General features: G+C 45.1%; 1 protein-coding gene across 1 annotated transcript in view; it reads left to right on the top strand.

The window, feature by feature from the left end:
* LOC110595638 overlaps positions 1 to 15,461 on the top strand; it is a 116,289-nt gene that overhangs the window by 29,988 nt on the left and 70,840 nt on the right. The gene's annotated exons all lie outside the window — the stretch shown is intronic.

The raw sequence follows: 15,461 nt of genomic DNA, 5'->3' as shown, positions 1-15,461 counted from the left end.
CAACCGAGATAGTAAATGTTCATATGAGAAAATACAATAGATACTAAAATATATACAGTCAATAGTGCATAAGACTTTAAATATACAAGGCATAAGTACCAAGGTAATATTTGAATAAAATGCAAACCTTCCTGAATGTGAAAATATCTTTTAAAGCAGCAAAGAAAATACATGATTTAGAGGAAGGAACATAGAAACTATAATACATATATCAACTACAATATAAAATAATATGACAGTTTAGTTAAAAAATATGAATCATCAGTAAATGAGTTTAACTTATGTGATTAATAAAAAACATTTTAATTTAGCTCATTATCTTTGTACATTCTATAAACCCTTAATACACTGTTATTATTTCCGCTTTATACAATTATTTTTAGAGCAATTGAAAATAAGAAAAACAGATTTTGTATCTACCTACACTTTAACCACATCCAGAAGTCTTCGTTTACTTGTGTAAATACACATTTCTGTCCATAGCACATTTTTTTAATCTGAAAAATCTCCTTCAATATCTCTTGTATCAGCAATCTGACGGTAATGCATTTTCAGCTTTTACTTTTCTGAAGATATTTTTATTTCACCTTCCTTTTTAAAAGCTGTTTTCACTCAGTATAGCATTCTGGGTTGACAGTTTTCCTTTCAGAACTTTAAGTACATCACTTCATTGTCTTCTGGCTTGTATAGCCTCTTTTCCAGAAGTCTCTTGAAATTCTTATCTTTGTTCTTCTGTAGGTCATGTGTCTTTTCTTTTTGGCCGCTCTCACTTTTTCTTTATCAGGCTTCTTCTGAAGCTTGAACATGATGTGTCTAGATGTGCCTTAACATTTTTTTATTCTGCTTGGGATACTCTGAGCTTCTTGGGTCTGTGGTTTGATGTGTTTCATTGTTTTTGAAAATTCAGCCCACCAACTTTCTGCAGATGGCTCCTCATTCTGTTCTCCGTCTCCCCTCCTGTTGGAATTCCAATCGCGTGTATGCTAGACCGTCTCATGTTGTCCCACGGGTCTTGAAGGCTCTGTTCTGTTTTCTCGCTTCTCTCTGTTTTCTTAGTACTTCAGTTTCAGTAATTTCTACTGATCTACTTTTTTTTTTTTAATCCATGATTCTTTTCTTGATCATTTTTAGTCTATAGACAAGCACATCGAAGGAATCCTTAATCTCTAATTGCGTGAGATTTTCATTATGATATTATTTATAGCATTTCCAGTTGGCGATTTCTTAGTTTCTGCCTCCTTGCCAGATTCCCCTATCTACTATTCACGCTGTCCTTATTGTCCACCATGGCCTGTGACATGGTACCTGGAGGTCCTTCTTCCCTGGTCTGCCCTGAGCCTCTGCTCCCTTCTCTTTTCTCTTTTTAAAATTTCATGATCTTTGTTTTCTCTTTGACTTCAGTTCTTTGATGTGTTTAAGAAACAATTATTTTGTAGTTTATTCACCTTAGTGGTTGTTGTTTTGATGAGAGTAATACCTCCCCAATTCTTTACATCTTAGGCAAAAACTTTAAAACCACTGTTTCTGGTCTGCAGACTCAGAGATTCTAATTTATTTGATTTGAGGTGGTGCCAGGGTCTCTTTGTAAAATTCTCTCGTGACTCTAATGTGCAGGACTGAGGCACAGACTTAGTGGGGAAGTAAGACAGTGAGATTTGAGATGGGGCACAAACCCTGGTGTTTGGGATTCCTTTCATGATACTTAGTTCCCCAGTGGCGTTATTTTATGTATCATTTGGGGGATCTAACCAGAAAAGCAGAATACATTTCAAGTATTTCCAGCACGGGAAATTTACTGACATAAATTGGTTCTACAAATGATGGAAAAGCTGAGGTAAAAAAGGAGAAGGTGAGGAAACCCATAGATAGGCTACACCAGGAAACTGCTTCCCTCTCTAGGCTAAAGGACAAAGAGGAGATGATTTTCCCAGAATCCAGGTGCCAAGACACGTGTATCCAGCAGGAGCTTCCAAGAAGACAGATGCAGCAGACACCTGAGATGTCTCTCCAGGTGTGGTGCAAGGGGAACAGAGTCCTGGCCTGTGTCTTCCACCTTGCATTCTCCTGCCAGCGGCCTTCAATGGCCCATCCCAGCCTAACACCAGCCAACATGGAAGCCTTGGAATGTAACTCATGGAGTTGGGCCACCCAAAGGGCAGAGTAGAACACAGAAGACCAAGGTGATGCTCTGAGGTTGCTTCCATCCATCTCCCAGTGGCTGTAGCGTAGCTCCTTGATTAAGCAAAGCTCATTTTATCACCTACTGCAGAAAGAGAAAGCACTGCCTGGGCATCTCAGTATGATTTCAGGAAAGGAACGTCAGGAATAGATATTTAGAGTGTTGAGGCTTGAGCCAAGGCAGCTTAAGGTAGATCCTTCCATAGGAGGATCAGGTAGACACAGCAAAGCAGGAGACCTGAAGCAAATTTTGATGTGCGGTCATTTTGTAAGTGAGCTTTTAGCAATATATTGTTTAAATAAATCAGCTTTCAGCCTTTCAGAAGTGAGATCATTTATTATTTCACAGTCTTCTGTTCCTGGGCAGGGATTCTCTGGAACAGAGAGTGAAGTTGTCTTGATATAGATGGTCGTGGTCCGCAGTCCTGTTCATTAAGCTTTGTGGATGCAGATGGTCGCTGTGCTCAGGGCAAAATTGCCAGAAACTGACCCCAGAGTCTAATACAGATGCTACCTTTTAGTCATCACTTCAGGCTTGAAGATAATTTCCTGCAGCCTCAGAAGTGTATGTTACAGGGAATGGTTAATATGAAGGCATTAGAATAACTGACTTTGGCGTGATTGGAGGAGAAACAGCTACCTCTGTGCCGATATGCAGACACCCAGGAGTGAGATTTCTGAAATTAGTTCTCATCACTGCCTAAGAGCTCTCCGGAGAGGCCACAAGATGGGGCTTTCACGTCTAGCCCTATTTGTGTGTACACGTGTGTGTGTGTGTGTGTGTGTGTGTGTGTGTGTGTGTGTGTTTGGTTAACGGGTAGTATGAAGCTGCTGTTCTCAAATGGCTGTGCCTGCTGTTTTGACCTGTGTCTGTTTGCAGGCTGACTGTGGGATGCCAGATGAATGAGACTCTCTGTGACCTTATCTGTTGTACGCATTTGAGGATGTTTCTCAGCTGAACAAATGGGGACGACTGCTTCCCTCTGCCAGCAAGTGCCTCTCAGAGTTAGCAGCCAATCAGCCGGATTCTTGGTCTGAGACGTGTACACAAAATGCTTAAGATTTAGGAAAGGTCACAGAAATAAATCCCTTCTTGAGTGCAGTGTGGTTCTCTGGATGAGTGTGTACCTCAGTCGTGGTGAACATTCCACTTCCTTCTGTCTCAGCGCTGGAATAGCCTGAATAGTTTCCTGTGCTTTTCTTCACAACGTCTGAAGAAGGTTGTTCTTCATGAAGATTTACCTTGTTCTTGGACGGGGGGTGGAGGTCTAGTCTCGTTCTCGTGGACACGAATTGCATTTGCATGCCCAGTCTCTATTCCCTCTTCTCAAAATTTTGTTTCCTGTTGGGAAGCCACCCCTTCCTCTGTCATAGTGGGGATGGGCTCAGCCCATCTCTGGTTTCAGAGAACCAGTAAAGAAGCAGTCAGTGTTTTCTTTTCCTTTTTTTTTTTTTGGAGTCGGAGTCTCACTCTGTCACCCAGACTGGAGTGCAGTGGCCGCTCCTGGCCACCGCAGCCTCGACCTGCTGGGCTCCGGCGATCCTTCCGCCTCAGCCTTCCGAGTAGCCGGAATTACAGACATGCGCTACCATGCCCGATTGATTTTTTTATTTATTGTAGAGATGAGGTCTCGCCGCCCAGGCGGGTCTTGAACCTGCGGATTCAGGCAGTCCACTCACCTCAGCCTCCCAAAGGCGTGGGATTACAGGCTGAGCCACCGAGCCCGGCCAGTCAGTGTTTTTACTTGGCTACAGGACTGAGTCTGGGGTACCTGCTCTGATTCCAGTAAAGGAGGGACAGGCTTATGACTTTTGGTGGAAATCTTGGAAGAAATAAGATCACATTTTGTAAGGATGAAGAGCAGTAAGAATAGTAGCTTCTGGGAGCCACCTTGTAGAGCCTGAAAATGAAGCCAACACAAAGACCTGGAGAAGACAAACACGAGGGCACCATTGAGGCTTGATCCAACCATACCTGAAGCCATAAGCTTTATACCAAGAGCTGTTCAGTTACAGGAGCCAGTGAATTATCTTTTTTTCTTTAAGCAGATTTGATTTAGGTTCATGTCATTTGTTGCTGAAAGAGTCCTGACTAATATACTCACAAAAGAAGTGGAGAAATAGCCACAGAGGTAACCATGGGGAAGTGGCAGTCAACCACACACTCTCCAGCCATCATTTCCACTGCATCTCAAAAGGATTTCCAAGCAGAGAAGGATTGCCGAGTTGGGAATCACAGCTTGTTTGCTCTTCCTTTTGGACTTTTCTAGGGTCAGGAAAACAATGATAGCCCTTATTCTAAACAATAGGATTTAGGGATGGGAATGCTGAGTTTAGCTCACCAAATAATGAACACTTCTTACTTCTTTAGTGCATATATATCCACACCCACGGAAAGGGAACCTTCATGCTGACTTTCTTACTTATTTTGCCTATGGGTCTTGTTTCTGGAATTGGACAGTGAGGTGTTTGGACCAAGGACTGTATTTTGGGTCTCTTGAATGAAGTCTCAGCATTTTAACAATCCTGGGAACATACCCTAAGACTACATTAAAGTGCTTGTAAATAATGAGTCAATGACTGAATGGATACTGCTATGTTGATTATATTGGAAATCCCCAGGCCAGAGTTAACAAAACGGAAACTGGTCGTCCACACATCACCAATGGACATGCTGTGTTAAGTCAATAGAATCTTGTTGGTACTGTTTTCTTAATTGAATTGTCAGCATTTTTTTTTTTTGAAGTCAAGGAAACTAACCTGAACTTGGATTTCTGCTGTCGTTTGAAAGGTGGGAGCCCTGGCAGGGCTGGCATTCCCGTGGGCCGTCGGCAGCGGGGCTGGCTGCTGTCTCCGGGGGAGGCACCTAGTCTTCTGTGTGCCTGTCTCGCCTGTTTGGTCATCTGAACCACAGACGCGGCCACGATGGCCATGTCTCTCTTCCAAGTTTTCCGTGCCCACCGGGGGCCCCGTATTGTCCCTGTAACATTTGCCTTAATTGGAATGTACAAAGCCTTTCTGAGTATGAGTTGGGACAGTACCCGTTCTGTGACTTTTCAAGTCTATTACTATGTGTAAAAAGAAGAAGAAGATGAAAAAGGAGGAGAAACATGTAAAGAAATTCCCCAGCCGGGCTCCGTGGCTCAGCCTGTAATCCCGCACCTTTGGGAGGCTGAGGTGAGTGGATTGCCTGAGCCCGCGGGTTCGAGACCCGCCTGGGCAGGCGAGACCTCATCTCTACAATAAATTAAAAAATCAGCCGGGCATGGTAGCGCACGCCTGTAATTCCGGCTACTCGGAAGGCTGAGGCGGAAGGATCGCCGGAGCCCAGCAGGCCGAGGCTGCGGTGGCCGGGAGCGGCCACTGCGCTACAGTCTGGGCGACAGAGTGAGACTCCAACTCAAAAAAAAAAGAAGGAAGCAAGAGCTAGAGTGGGACACCCTGTGGTACTTGTGCGTATGCGGGAGAGGGACAGGCGGGGGTCTCTTGTCCCAAGCAAGACTTACAGTGCAACACTGTTGATCTCCATGGGTTTTTCGAGGCTGTGATCTATAGGACGGCTCCAGCCCGAGTATCATTGGGAGTCGAGGAGTTTAAGGACCTGAGGGAGCCTGCACTGCTCTGTTCCACTCTTCCCTCTGCTCTCCAGACTCTGGCCACCTTGGACAGTCTTGCCTTCGTGGAAGCCCCTCCCACGTTCATTCCCCTCTTAGGGCCTGGACACCTGGGGTCTCCTCTGCCTGGAACGCCAGCTCCTAGACTTCCACATCTTTGCAGAGCTGCCCCTCGAGGTCTGGTGCCTGCAACGTGTCACCAGTGAGAGAACTTCCTGCCCAGCTGTGCACAGTTGCTCTCCAGAGCATCCTCATCAGGTGCTCATCTCCACCTGAACTCATTTGAGGGTTTGTGTACATGCCTGTGTGTTTTCTGGACTTCCAGATCCTACCGCCTGGAAAGCAGGCTTTGCCGTAGGAAGCCCAGAGGAGCAGAAGTTCTGGAATGGCAGGCTCTGGAATGGGCTCGCTGAGGGCTTGGATGGACCTCATTCTTTGGACTCCTCCTGTACCAAGCTTTGGCCTAATGTGGCTGAGGGAACAGGATTGCCTTTGCTCCCATCTCAAGGGGTCAGCCACTTCACTCAAAAGGATGTGACCTGTCTAGTGACTATCTCGTGTATTATGCTAGGGACAGGACAGGCTACAACGAGGCATAGCATCAGGGATCTCTGAGTACCCGACAGACCTCCAGCCCAAATTTACTCAAGATAAAAATGCAGGCGGCAAGAAGATTTATTGGCTCAAACAACTAGAAATTCTAGAGGCAGCCTTCAGGCATAGCTTGATCCAGGAACCCAACAACATTAGCACTAGCCTGTCCCCACCTCCCATCTCTGTTCTCCTTGGGACTGGCTTCCTCCTCAGGTGACTCCTTGGAGTTTCTGTGCTCTAAGCTTCATGGTCAGCAGAAAAAGCACCTTCTCTTTCCCAGTGGTTAAAACACAGGGCCCCTCCCCAGGTCCTTTGGCTCTGCCCATGGGTGTGCCATAGGTGTGTACTGGTTATCAGTTGCTACATCACAAATGACCCCCAAACTGTGACTGTGACTTAAAGTAAGATAATTAGTATTTCACAGTTCCTATAGGACAGAAATTCAGACAGGGCCTGTGGGGTGCTCTGCTGAGACATGCAGAGGCCAAAGTCTTACCTGCTCTCTAGTCTTGATGAGGGCTGGAGAGCTCAGTTCTAAGGTGGATCTCTCTGATGGCCTGTGCATTGGTCTTATCCCTCCCAACCTGGTCCACCCCCAGGGCTGCTGGTGTCCCTCTCTGGAGGGTGCTGGCTTCCCCCAGAGACATGGTGGGTGCAGCACTACCTCACATGACCCACCCTTGGAAGTCATGTCCGTCATCTCAACCACAGGCTGCTCAGCGGATGTGAACTGGCAGGTCCTGCCCATACAGGTGGCGGTCTTGGCAATGCATGTGGACTCATACCTTACAGAGATGTTGGAGGGACTTTTCAGACACATATCAAAACCACCGCAGCCTTGAGCTAATCTTGGTTGCGAGAGTCTGTCCCTCCTAAAGACAGGAGGGTGCATTCGTTCATGGGTCACTTGAAGATGACAGTAGACATTCCTAGGATGTTCTTTTTCCACCACCTAAAAAACCCAGAACAGGAACAGAACCACACCCAGGTGTCCCTACACTAGCCTTTGATGTATTACATTGGAGGAAAAAAGCGATTGTGGTTTCGGACTGTGAATTTTAAATCATTGTAACTAAGCTAAAACATAGCTTTATTAATCAAAATAGAAACCATTGGCCAGGCACAGTGGCTCAAGCCTGTAGTCCCAGCACTTTGGGAGGCCAAGGGGAGGGGATTTCCTGAGCCCACGGGGTTGGGAACAGCTTGGGCAACTTGGCGAGACTTCATCTCTACAATAAATCAAAAAATTAGCTGGGCATGGTAATGCGCACCTGTAGTTCTGGCTACTTGGAAGGCTGAAGTGGAACGATCACTGAAGCCCAGCGGGTCGATGCTGGGGTGGCCATGAGCATGCCATTGCACTCCAGCCTGGGTGACAGAGTGAGACTCCCACTCAAAAAAAAAAAAAGGTCGGGCTCAGTGGTTCAACCTGTAATCCCAGCACTTTGGGAGGCTGAGGCAAATGGTTTGCCTGTGGGTTTGATACCAGCCCGGGCAACTTGGAGAGACCTCGTCTCTACAATCAATCAAAACTTAGCCAGTTGTGGTAGTGTGCCTCTGTAGTTTTGGCTACGTGGAAGGCTGAGACAGGAGGATCACTGGAGCCCAGCGGGTCGATGCTGGGGTGGCCATGGGCATACCATTGCACTGTCCAGCCTGGGCGAGAAAGTAAAACTCCAACTCAAAAAAAAAAAAAAACGGGAACCATTATAATCCACACATTTTTGCCAATGAGAAATAGATTTGCTTATTCCTATAGGGTAAAACTCCATGCTTCACTGGGTGCAGTGGCTCAAGTCTGTAATCCCAACACTTTGGGAGGCTGAGGCGAGAGGATTGCCTAAATCCAGGTTTGAGACCAGCCAGGCAACTTGGCAAGACCTCATCTCTAAATGAATCAAAAAATTAGTTGGGCATGGTAACCTGTGCCTGTAGTTGCAGCTACTTGGAAGACTGAGGCAGAAGGACTGCCTGAGCCCAGCAGGGTTGACCATGAGCATGCCACTCAAAAAAAAAAAAAAAATCCATGCTTCGGGATTCGACGAACTCTTGGAAAATACTTGTGGCATCCTGCTGGCTGTGGAAGTGTTGTCCCTGCAAAAAATTGTCGAGATGCTTGAAGAAGTGGTCGTTTGTTGACGAGAGGTGAGGTGAATATGGTGGAGGAGGCAAAATCTTGTAGCCCAATTCGTTCAACTATTGAAGCGCTGCTTGTGCGACATGAGGTTGGGCGCTGTTGGGGAGAATTGGGTCCTTTCTGCCGACCAATGTTGGCTGCGGGCGTGGCTGTTTTCGGTGCATCTCATCGCTGTGCTCAGCATCCTTCTCAGATGTCATGGTTTTGTCGGATTCAGAAAGCTGTTGTGGATCAGGCCAGCAGCAGACCACCAAACAGTGACCATGACCTTTTTTGGGTGCAAGTTTGGCTCTGGGAAGTGCTTGGAGCTTCTTCTTAGTCCGGCTACTGAACTGGTCATAGCTAGTTGCCGTATACATTTTTTATCACATGTCACAATCCAATCAAGAAATGATTCATTATTGCATAGAATAGGAGAAGATGATACTTCAGAATGATGTCTGTTTTTTTTTTTTTTTTTTACTTTCGGTCAGCTCACTAGGCCCCCACATTTCGAACTTTTTCGCCTTTCCGGTTGACTTCAAATACCAGATGACCATAGAATGGTCGACACTGAGTTCTTTGGCTGCGTCTTGTGTAGTTGTTAGGATCAGCTTTGATAAGTGTTCTCAGTTGGTCGTTGTCCACTTTTGATGACTGGCCACTATGCTCCTCATCTTCAAGGCTCTCGTCTCCTTTGCAAAATATCTTGAACCACCACTGCCCTGTACGTTCGTTGGCAGTTCCTGGGCCAAATGCCTTGTTGATGGTGCGAGTTGCCTCTGCGGCTTTACGATCCATTTTGATCTCAAATAAGAAAATCACTCAAATTTACTTTTTGCCTAGCATCATTTCCGTAGTCTAAAATAAGTATAAAATAAACAGCAAGTAATAAGTCATTAGCAACAAAAGATAAAGGGAGAAATGCACATTAAAATGATGTATAGAAGCCGGGCTGGGTGGCTCAGCCTGTGATCCCGCGCCTTTGGGAGGCTGAGGTGAGTGGATTGCCTGAGCCCGCGGGTTCGAGACCCGCCTGGGCAGCGAGACCTCATCTCTACAATAAATCAAAAAATCAGCTGAGCGTGGTAGCGCATGCCTGTAATTCCAGCTACTCAGAAGGCTGAGGCGGAAGGATCGCCGGAGCCCAGCAGGTTGAGGCTGCGGTGGCCGGGAGCAGCCACTGCACTCCAGTCTGGGCGACAGAGTGAGACTACAACTCATAAAAAAAAAAAATGATGTATAGAACATGACCACCTTTATTTAAGAATGTGTTCCAATATCAAGTGGCAAATATCAGCAATGCAAAAATCAAAATTACTTTTGCACAAACCTAATATTAAAACCTTCTGGTGCTAAGACTACACAGAGCTCTTTCTTTTTTTATTTATTTATTTTTGTTTGAGTTGGAGTCTCACTTCGTCTAGGCTGGAGTGCAGTGGCACACTCGTGGCCACCCCAGTGTTGACCCGCTGGGCTCCAGTGATCCTTCCGCCTCAACCTTCCAAGTAGCTGGAACTATAGGTGCGTGCTACCACGCCCGGCTAATTTTTAATTTATTGTGGAGACGAGGTCTTGTCAAGTTGCCCATACTGGTCTCAAACCTACAGGCTCAGGCAATCCACTTGCCTTAGCCTCCCAAAGTGCTGGGATTAAGGTTGAGCCACCGAGCTTGGCTGAGCTCTTTCTTCTTTTCTGAGGGGGACCACTGATTTTACACTAAGCCAAATAGTTTTGACTTCTCGTTTTCCATGATCTCTGAGCATTATACTGAAGCCAGTAACAGCGGGGTTCACTGACATCTTGCTTGAATGGGAATTTTTGAGGCCTGCTTGAGCAAAGTTGATATTGAAAATGCATCATTATGAAGTGGAAACTTTAAGTGTGTAAAATAAAGGATACTTGATTGTATGCAATCAATGACTGACCAACGGGTAACTTAAAAGTACCAGACTCCTCATTTGAATATGAGATGCCACACTTTGCCACACTTTGCATCCTAGCCTCTGCACCCATAACTCTGCGGGAAGCACAGCATGCCCTTCTGCTCCCTTGGGAAGGATGTGGTTTTGCATCTGGGAATGTGTCCGTTTTTATTGAGGTCGGGGGTGGCTGGCTGGTTCTTTAGCGACTGTCTGGAATCCATCCTGCGCTACTTCCTGTTTTTAAAGGCTTCGCAGACTTTTAAGGCCGACACAAAGGTCTGTCATTCATACTTTTGCTCAAGCTAAAAATTTATAGTGGCTTTCGTGTGACACAGCCCTCATTTGTCTGACAACCAGCCTGTTCCCGATTCCAAGCCCAGGCTCCTCCACAATTTTCAATGCTTCAGTTCTCTGAATGAATTGATGAATAACCTTAAGTTCCCTTTTAAATCTGTCCTGGAATTCCTCCATTGCTGAGGAAGGCGGAACTGTGCCCGCCAGCTCCTTCAGCTCCATCAAGATGTAGAGTGTGTTGTGCCGGGTTTCGGCGGCTGGGGCTTTTTAAATTTTATTTTAACGAAGCTCATCTTGCTGCTGCTCGAAGCTTCAAGCTTTTAGCCTAGGCTGTGTCAACTTTCAATGGAGTTTTTATTTGGTTACAATGGAGCGGTTTTATCCAGCATGGGGGTAAATGGCTTGGCTAAGTGCTTTTGAATCTCAGACCTGTTCTCTGATTATACGTGTATTCCCTCTCGATGGGATTCAAATACACGGTGCTCTGGAGTGAAAGGCCTACTATTAGATTTATTTCTAAATTCTTTTAAGGATGTCAGCATGTAGCCCCCAGACGTGATAAGAGTGGCCCAGCCGCTCAACCTCTGCGGCAGCTGTGACTTAGTGCCCACGGGCAGTGGAGAGTTCAAGGAACACAGATGGAAAGGATTAAACCTGTGGCTCCCAGTGAATTGCAAGGGCAGGTGTGCTCTGTGCAGAGACACCTGTGCAGTGCAGTGTCGGCAGACACAGCCCTCCAGAGACACAGCCCTCCAGAGAACACCTTAGCTTCCAAAATCGTGTCATCAGACATGGAAATCACCAGCCAGCCCCTGCAAGGATCAATCTTCCCAAGTCGGCTTGTGTAAGATCCCTACCTAATGTGAGGCTTGAAACTCAGGGATTGGAGCGTCTTATTCTGTGGCTTCCTGAAGGAGCCTTTCCACCCTCTATAAGGTGGACTGTTTCTTGTTCCATCCCACTAGAAGAGTCGAAGGTTTGCCAAAGCATCGTTTTTAAAAAATAAAGATTTTCGGAAAGTTAAACATTTTCCAAAGATTAAGAACATAATGTCACCATGAGTGAGGGCCAAAGAATTGCTTAATTTGTTAATGAGGGCATCAAAGAGATGGAATAACTAAATAAAAAGAAGTTATGAGAAATTATTTATATAGTATATACACACACATACACACAATATAGAGGGAAAAGAATGCTGAGAAAGATGGCAAAGCTTGGTGTAGAACAGGTTAAACATCAATAACCTTTGACTTTTTTTTCCTGTAAGACAGGAATTATTTGACTCTCTACTGGACAAAAGTCATTTGCAACTTACCAATCTTCCACAAGTTAACATCTAAATTTACAGCATCTGGACCCTCACCAATAGTAAATAGTACGTCATGTAAAGTTTCCTTTCCCTGGGGCCCCCTGTGACATTTCAGCGGGCTTGTTGAATGTTCTAGCATGGTTTTGAAAGGGCATGCAGTAATCATTTTGTCTTATTTCCAAATTTTGCATAGTTTTTCTTAGCAGGGTGCCCATTAAATGCCATTGGGCCAGCGGGTCTGGGCGAATAGGCGGAGCGGGGTTGAGGTGGCCCAGGGCTTGTGTGCTGTGTCTGGGCACCTTGGTCACTTGATGCTACGAGTTTGTCCCAAGTGTGGTCTGAATGCCCTGTGACTGGAGTCTTGACTTTTTTAAATGAGAAAACATAAATCCAAGCTTTTATGTGAAACGTCCCAAAGTTAAAATATTGGCAGTTAGTTCCATAAAAAGAAAGGCAATACTTAGGCTTAGTTCTTTTGAGCTGCCATGAAAAAAAAAAAGCCATAGACTGGGTGGTTTAAAAGCAACAGAAGTCTGTTTCTCATGGTTCTGGAGTCCAGGAGGTCCTAGGTTAAGGTGCCTACAGATTCGGTGTCTGGTGAGGACCTGTGCCCTGCTTCGTAGATGGCACCTTCTCTCTGTCTTCACATTGTGGAAGGGACAGGCACACTCCCTCAGGTCTTCCTAATGGGGGCATTCATCCCATTCATGAAGGCGCCTCCCCCATCATCCTTCCAAGGCCTAATCTCCTAATGCCATCACCTTGGTTAGGATTTCAACATATGAATTTGGGGGTGGGCCATAAACACTCAGCCCATTGTATGGACCACCACAAAACAGGCCCGAGGCTGTGTAGACCAATTCATTTTCAGGAAGGCAACATACTTAGGAGTGAGGACTCAGTTCACATCCCAGCCCAGGCACTTGCTGCTTGTGTGAAGGTTAGCGTTACTTCATCTGTGTGCCTTGGAAGTGGATGGTGCCCTGACACCTGCATCATACACTTATGAGCAGTTGATTTGTATGGAGGAGCACGAGCATTCCTGGCTCACATTCAGCACAGTATGCACATTACCTGTTAGATGGGAGTAATTTCAGGACTCTCTCCCTGTGGACAGTTCCCATGGCATTTTGCTGCGGCTCCCGGAGGTTAGTTTTTCTCACACTTTCGAGAGACTGTCATTGTTTCATTACGACTCATTTTGGTGCTTTTCCTGAAGTCCTGACATTCACGTGTATGGCTGTGTCCCGAGTGTACAGGTTGAATTCTCTTTGTCCCGTTACTACTCCCACACCATCGGGCTCCGAGTCTCATGTCCTTTCCTGTAAAATGAGGTGACAGTGGGATCTGATTGGTCCCCTATAGGTTGGGGTGAGGATTACCTGAGGCGACTGTAGAGAGAGCCTGAAACAGTGCCTGGATCACCAAGGTGGCTCAGTGAGTGTTGGGGGTTTTGTGTTCTCCAGTGGCCACTCTTCAAGCCTTAACCAGCCCCCTGCTCTGTCCCACTCATTGAGTGTGCATTGAACCAAGCCCCTGACGTGGCGTGGGGATGGAAAATGCCTGCCTGGTCTTGCAGAAGTAACTTCTCTCTCATGTGTCACCTCATTACTTTCCTACGTGTCCATATTGCCGACGTCTGCCCTGCCTGGCAGCTTGATCCAACATTCTGTCATCTGGATACGGTTCTGTGTGTATCTTGGTAGGCTTGGTCATGTTCTGTCTGGATTTATAGAGTGGCGTTGCATGGTAAGCGTGTTGTAGCTAACTTCGGAGTCAAAGCTAAAACTACCTTCTCCCCCAGAAAACGTTTCCCAGCCCTGTAAGACGCAGCTCTTAGGGAGACTGAGACCAGTGGCCAAGGACATAGCCCTCAGCAGGGACCCAGTGACAAATGCCAACTGCAGAGGTGCGTCTTCCATAACTTTTCAGGGCACATGTGACCCTCCACAAAATGAAAACCCAACAGTCACCCAGAACCTACCCTATATCGAGCACCATGGGGTTGGTGCTTTCAAACAATTGGTCCCTGTTAAGATTCACATTAGGGAACAGATCTGTTTTTTTTTTTTTTTAATTTTGAAGATGTAGGGTACAATTTAGGGTTAGGTATACAAATATTCATTATGCAGGTACTCTTGTTGATGTGGTGGGTCTCCCTCTGCTGGAGACCAGCCCCAGATGAGAGTCAGGGCCTGAGGCGAGAGGATCAGGAGCCGCGAAGAAAGAAGACACAAGTCAACTTTCTGGGCAGAGTTCAGGACTCTTCCAAATTTTATTCAATCTCACATGCTTATATAGGGCATTTTCAACCCTTAACCCCCTCACCTATGTGCCCACAAATGCTTACATTATGTTTTTCTTTTACAATTAAACGCTTTACAATGATCTATTTGTTCCTTCCTGTCCCTTTCTGTTCCCGGGAGGTTAATTATGTCAAAACCAATAGACAGGAACGAAACAACATTTGCTAAAAATTGTATAACCTTTTAACCCTCACCTCTTTATAACATATTTTTAGCTAAATTCTTACATGTAACTTAGCAGCAATATATTGGCGTTTACATTTATAACTAATTTTATTATTTCTTAATTATTTTTTATAAACTTTCCTATTATGTACCTATTTTTATTCTGATTTTATTTGTGTAAATCATAATCTAATAATACTTAACAACCTTTATATGAATTATACTTAATTACTTTTATATTTTGTCTTTATTTTCTATTTTATCTAATTATTTTTAACCATTATTCTATTTTTATCTATACAACTATTTTACCTTATATTACTAAATTGTATTAACCTTACCAACTTATATTTATTATGTCTATACCTTTTTAAATTATGTTTAAAAACAGCTGCCCTCAGGATCGACTTGTCTCAGTTCTCACAAATCTCCTCCTCCTCCATCTTACCTGTCTAAGGTGTTATTTTAGTATAGGGTCTGTTAACCATTAGAAATAGAGAATGGGGAAGTTTCTTATTTTCCTTATACACAATGGTTTTGCTTTTCATGGAAACGAAGGTAACAAAACATTCCCTAGCGTCTCTAATGGATGTGTTTTTTGCTGTTGTTCCTTCCTTATGTCTCAAGCCTTAGTTTCACTAATACATCATCCTCGCCTATTACTAGTTAATGCTTTGTTTGTCATAAGAAAGGGGTACTTTCTGTCTTACGCATACATTCCTTAAGATCAAAGGGGCCCATCAACAGGATCCATGGGGCTTTGCCTCCGGCTAGGCCTCTTTAGTTGGGGCCTTGCTCCCAGCCAGCGTTTTTCCCATATTCAGGTAGCCTTCACTTTGTCTTCTGTTAGGAGTCCCTCTCCTGGCAGTTTCCCACTATTGCCAATTCCTTTCTTATAGTATTATGATAATTGTTCAAGGTCCGCTTATGAGTGAGAACATGTGATACTTAGTTCTTTGT

This window comes from Carlito syrichta, unplaced genomic scaffold (assembly GCF_000164805.1).
Source record: "Carlito syrichta isolate Samal-C Ts95f unplaced genomic scaffold, Tarsius_syrichta-2.0.1 Scaffold303206, whole genome shotgun sequence".
NCBI classification, from domain to species: Eukaryota; Metazoa; Chordata; class Mammalia; order Primates; family Tarsiidae; genus Carlito; species Carlito syrichta.
The sequence above is the reverse complement of the archived record's forward strand: the minus strand, read 5'-3'. Positions and strand labels throughout refer to the sequence as shown.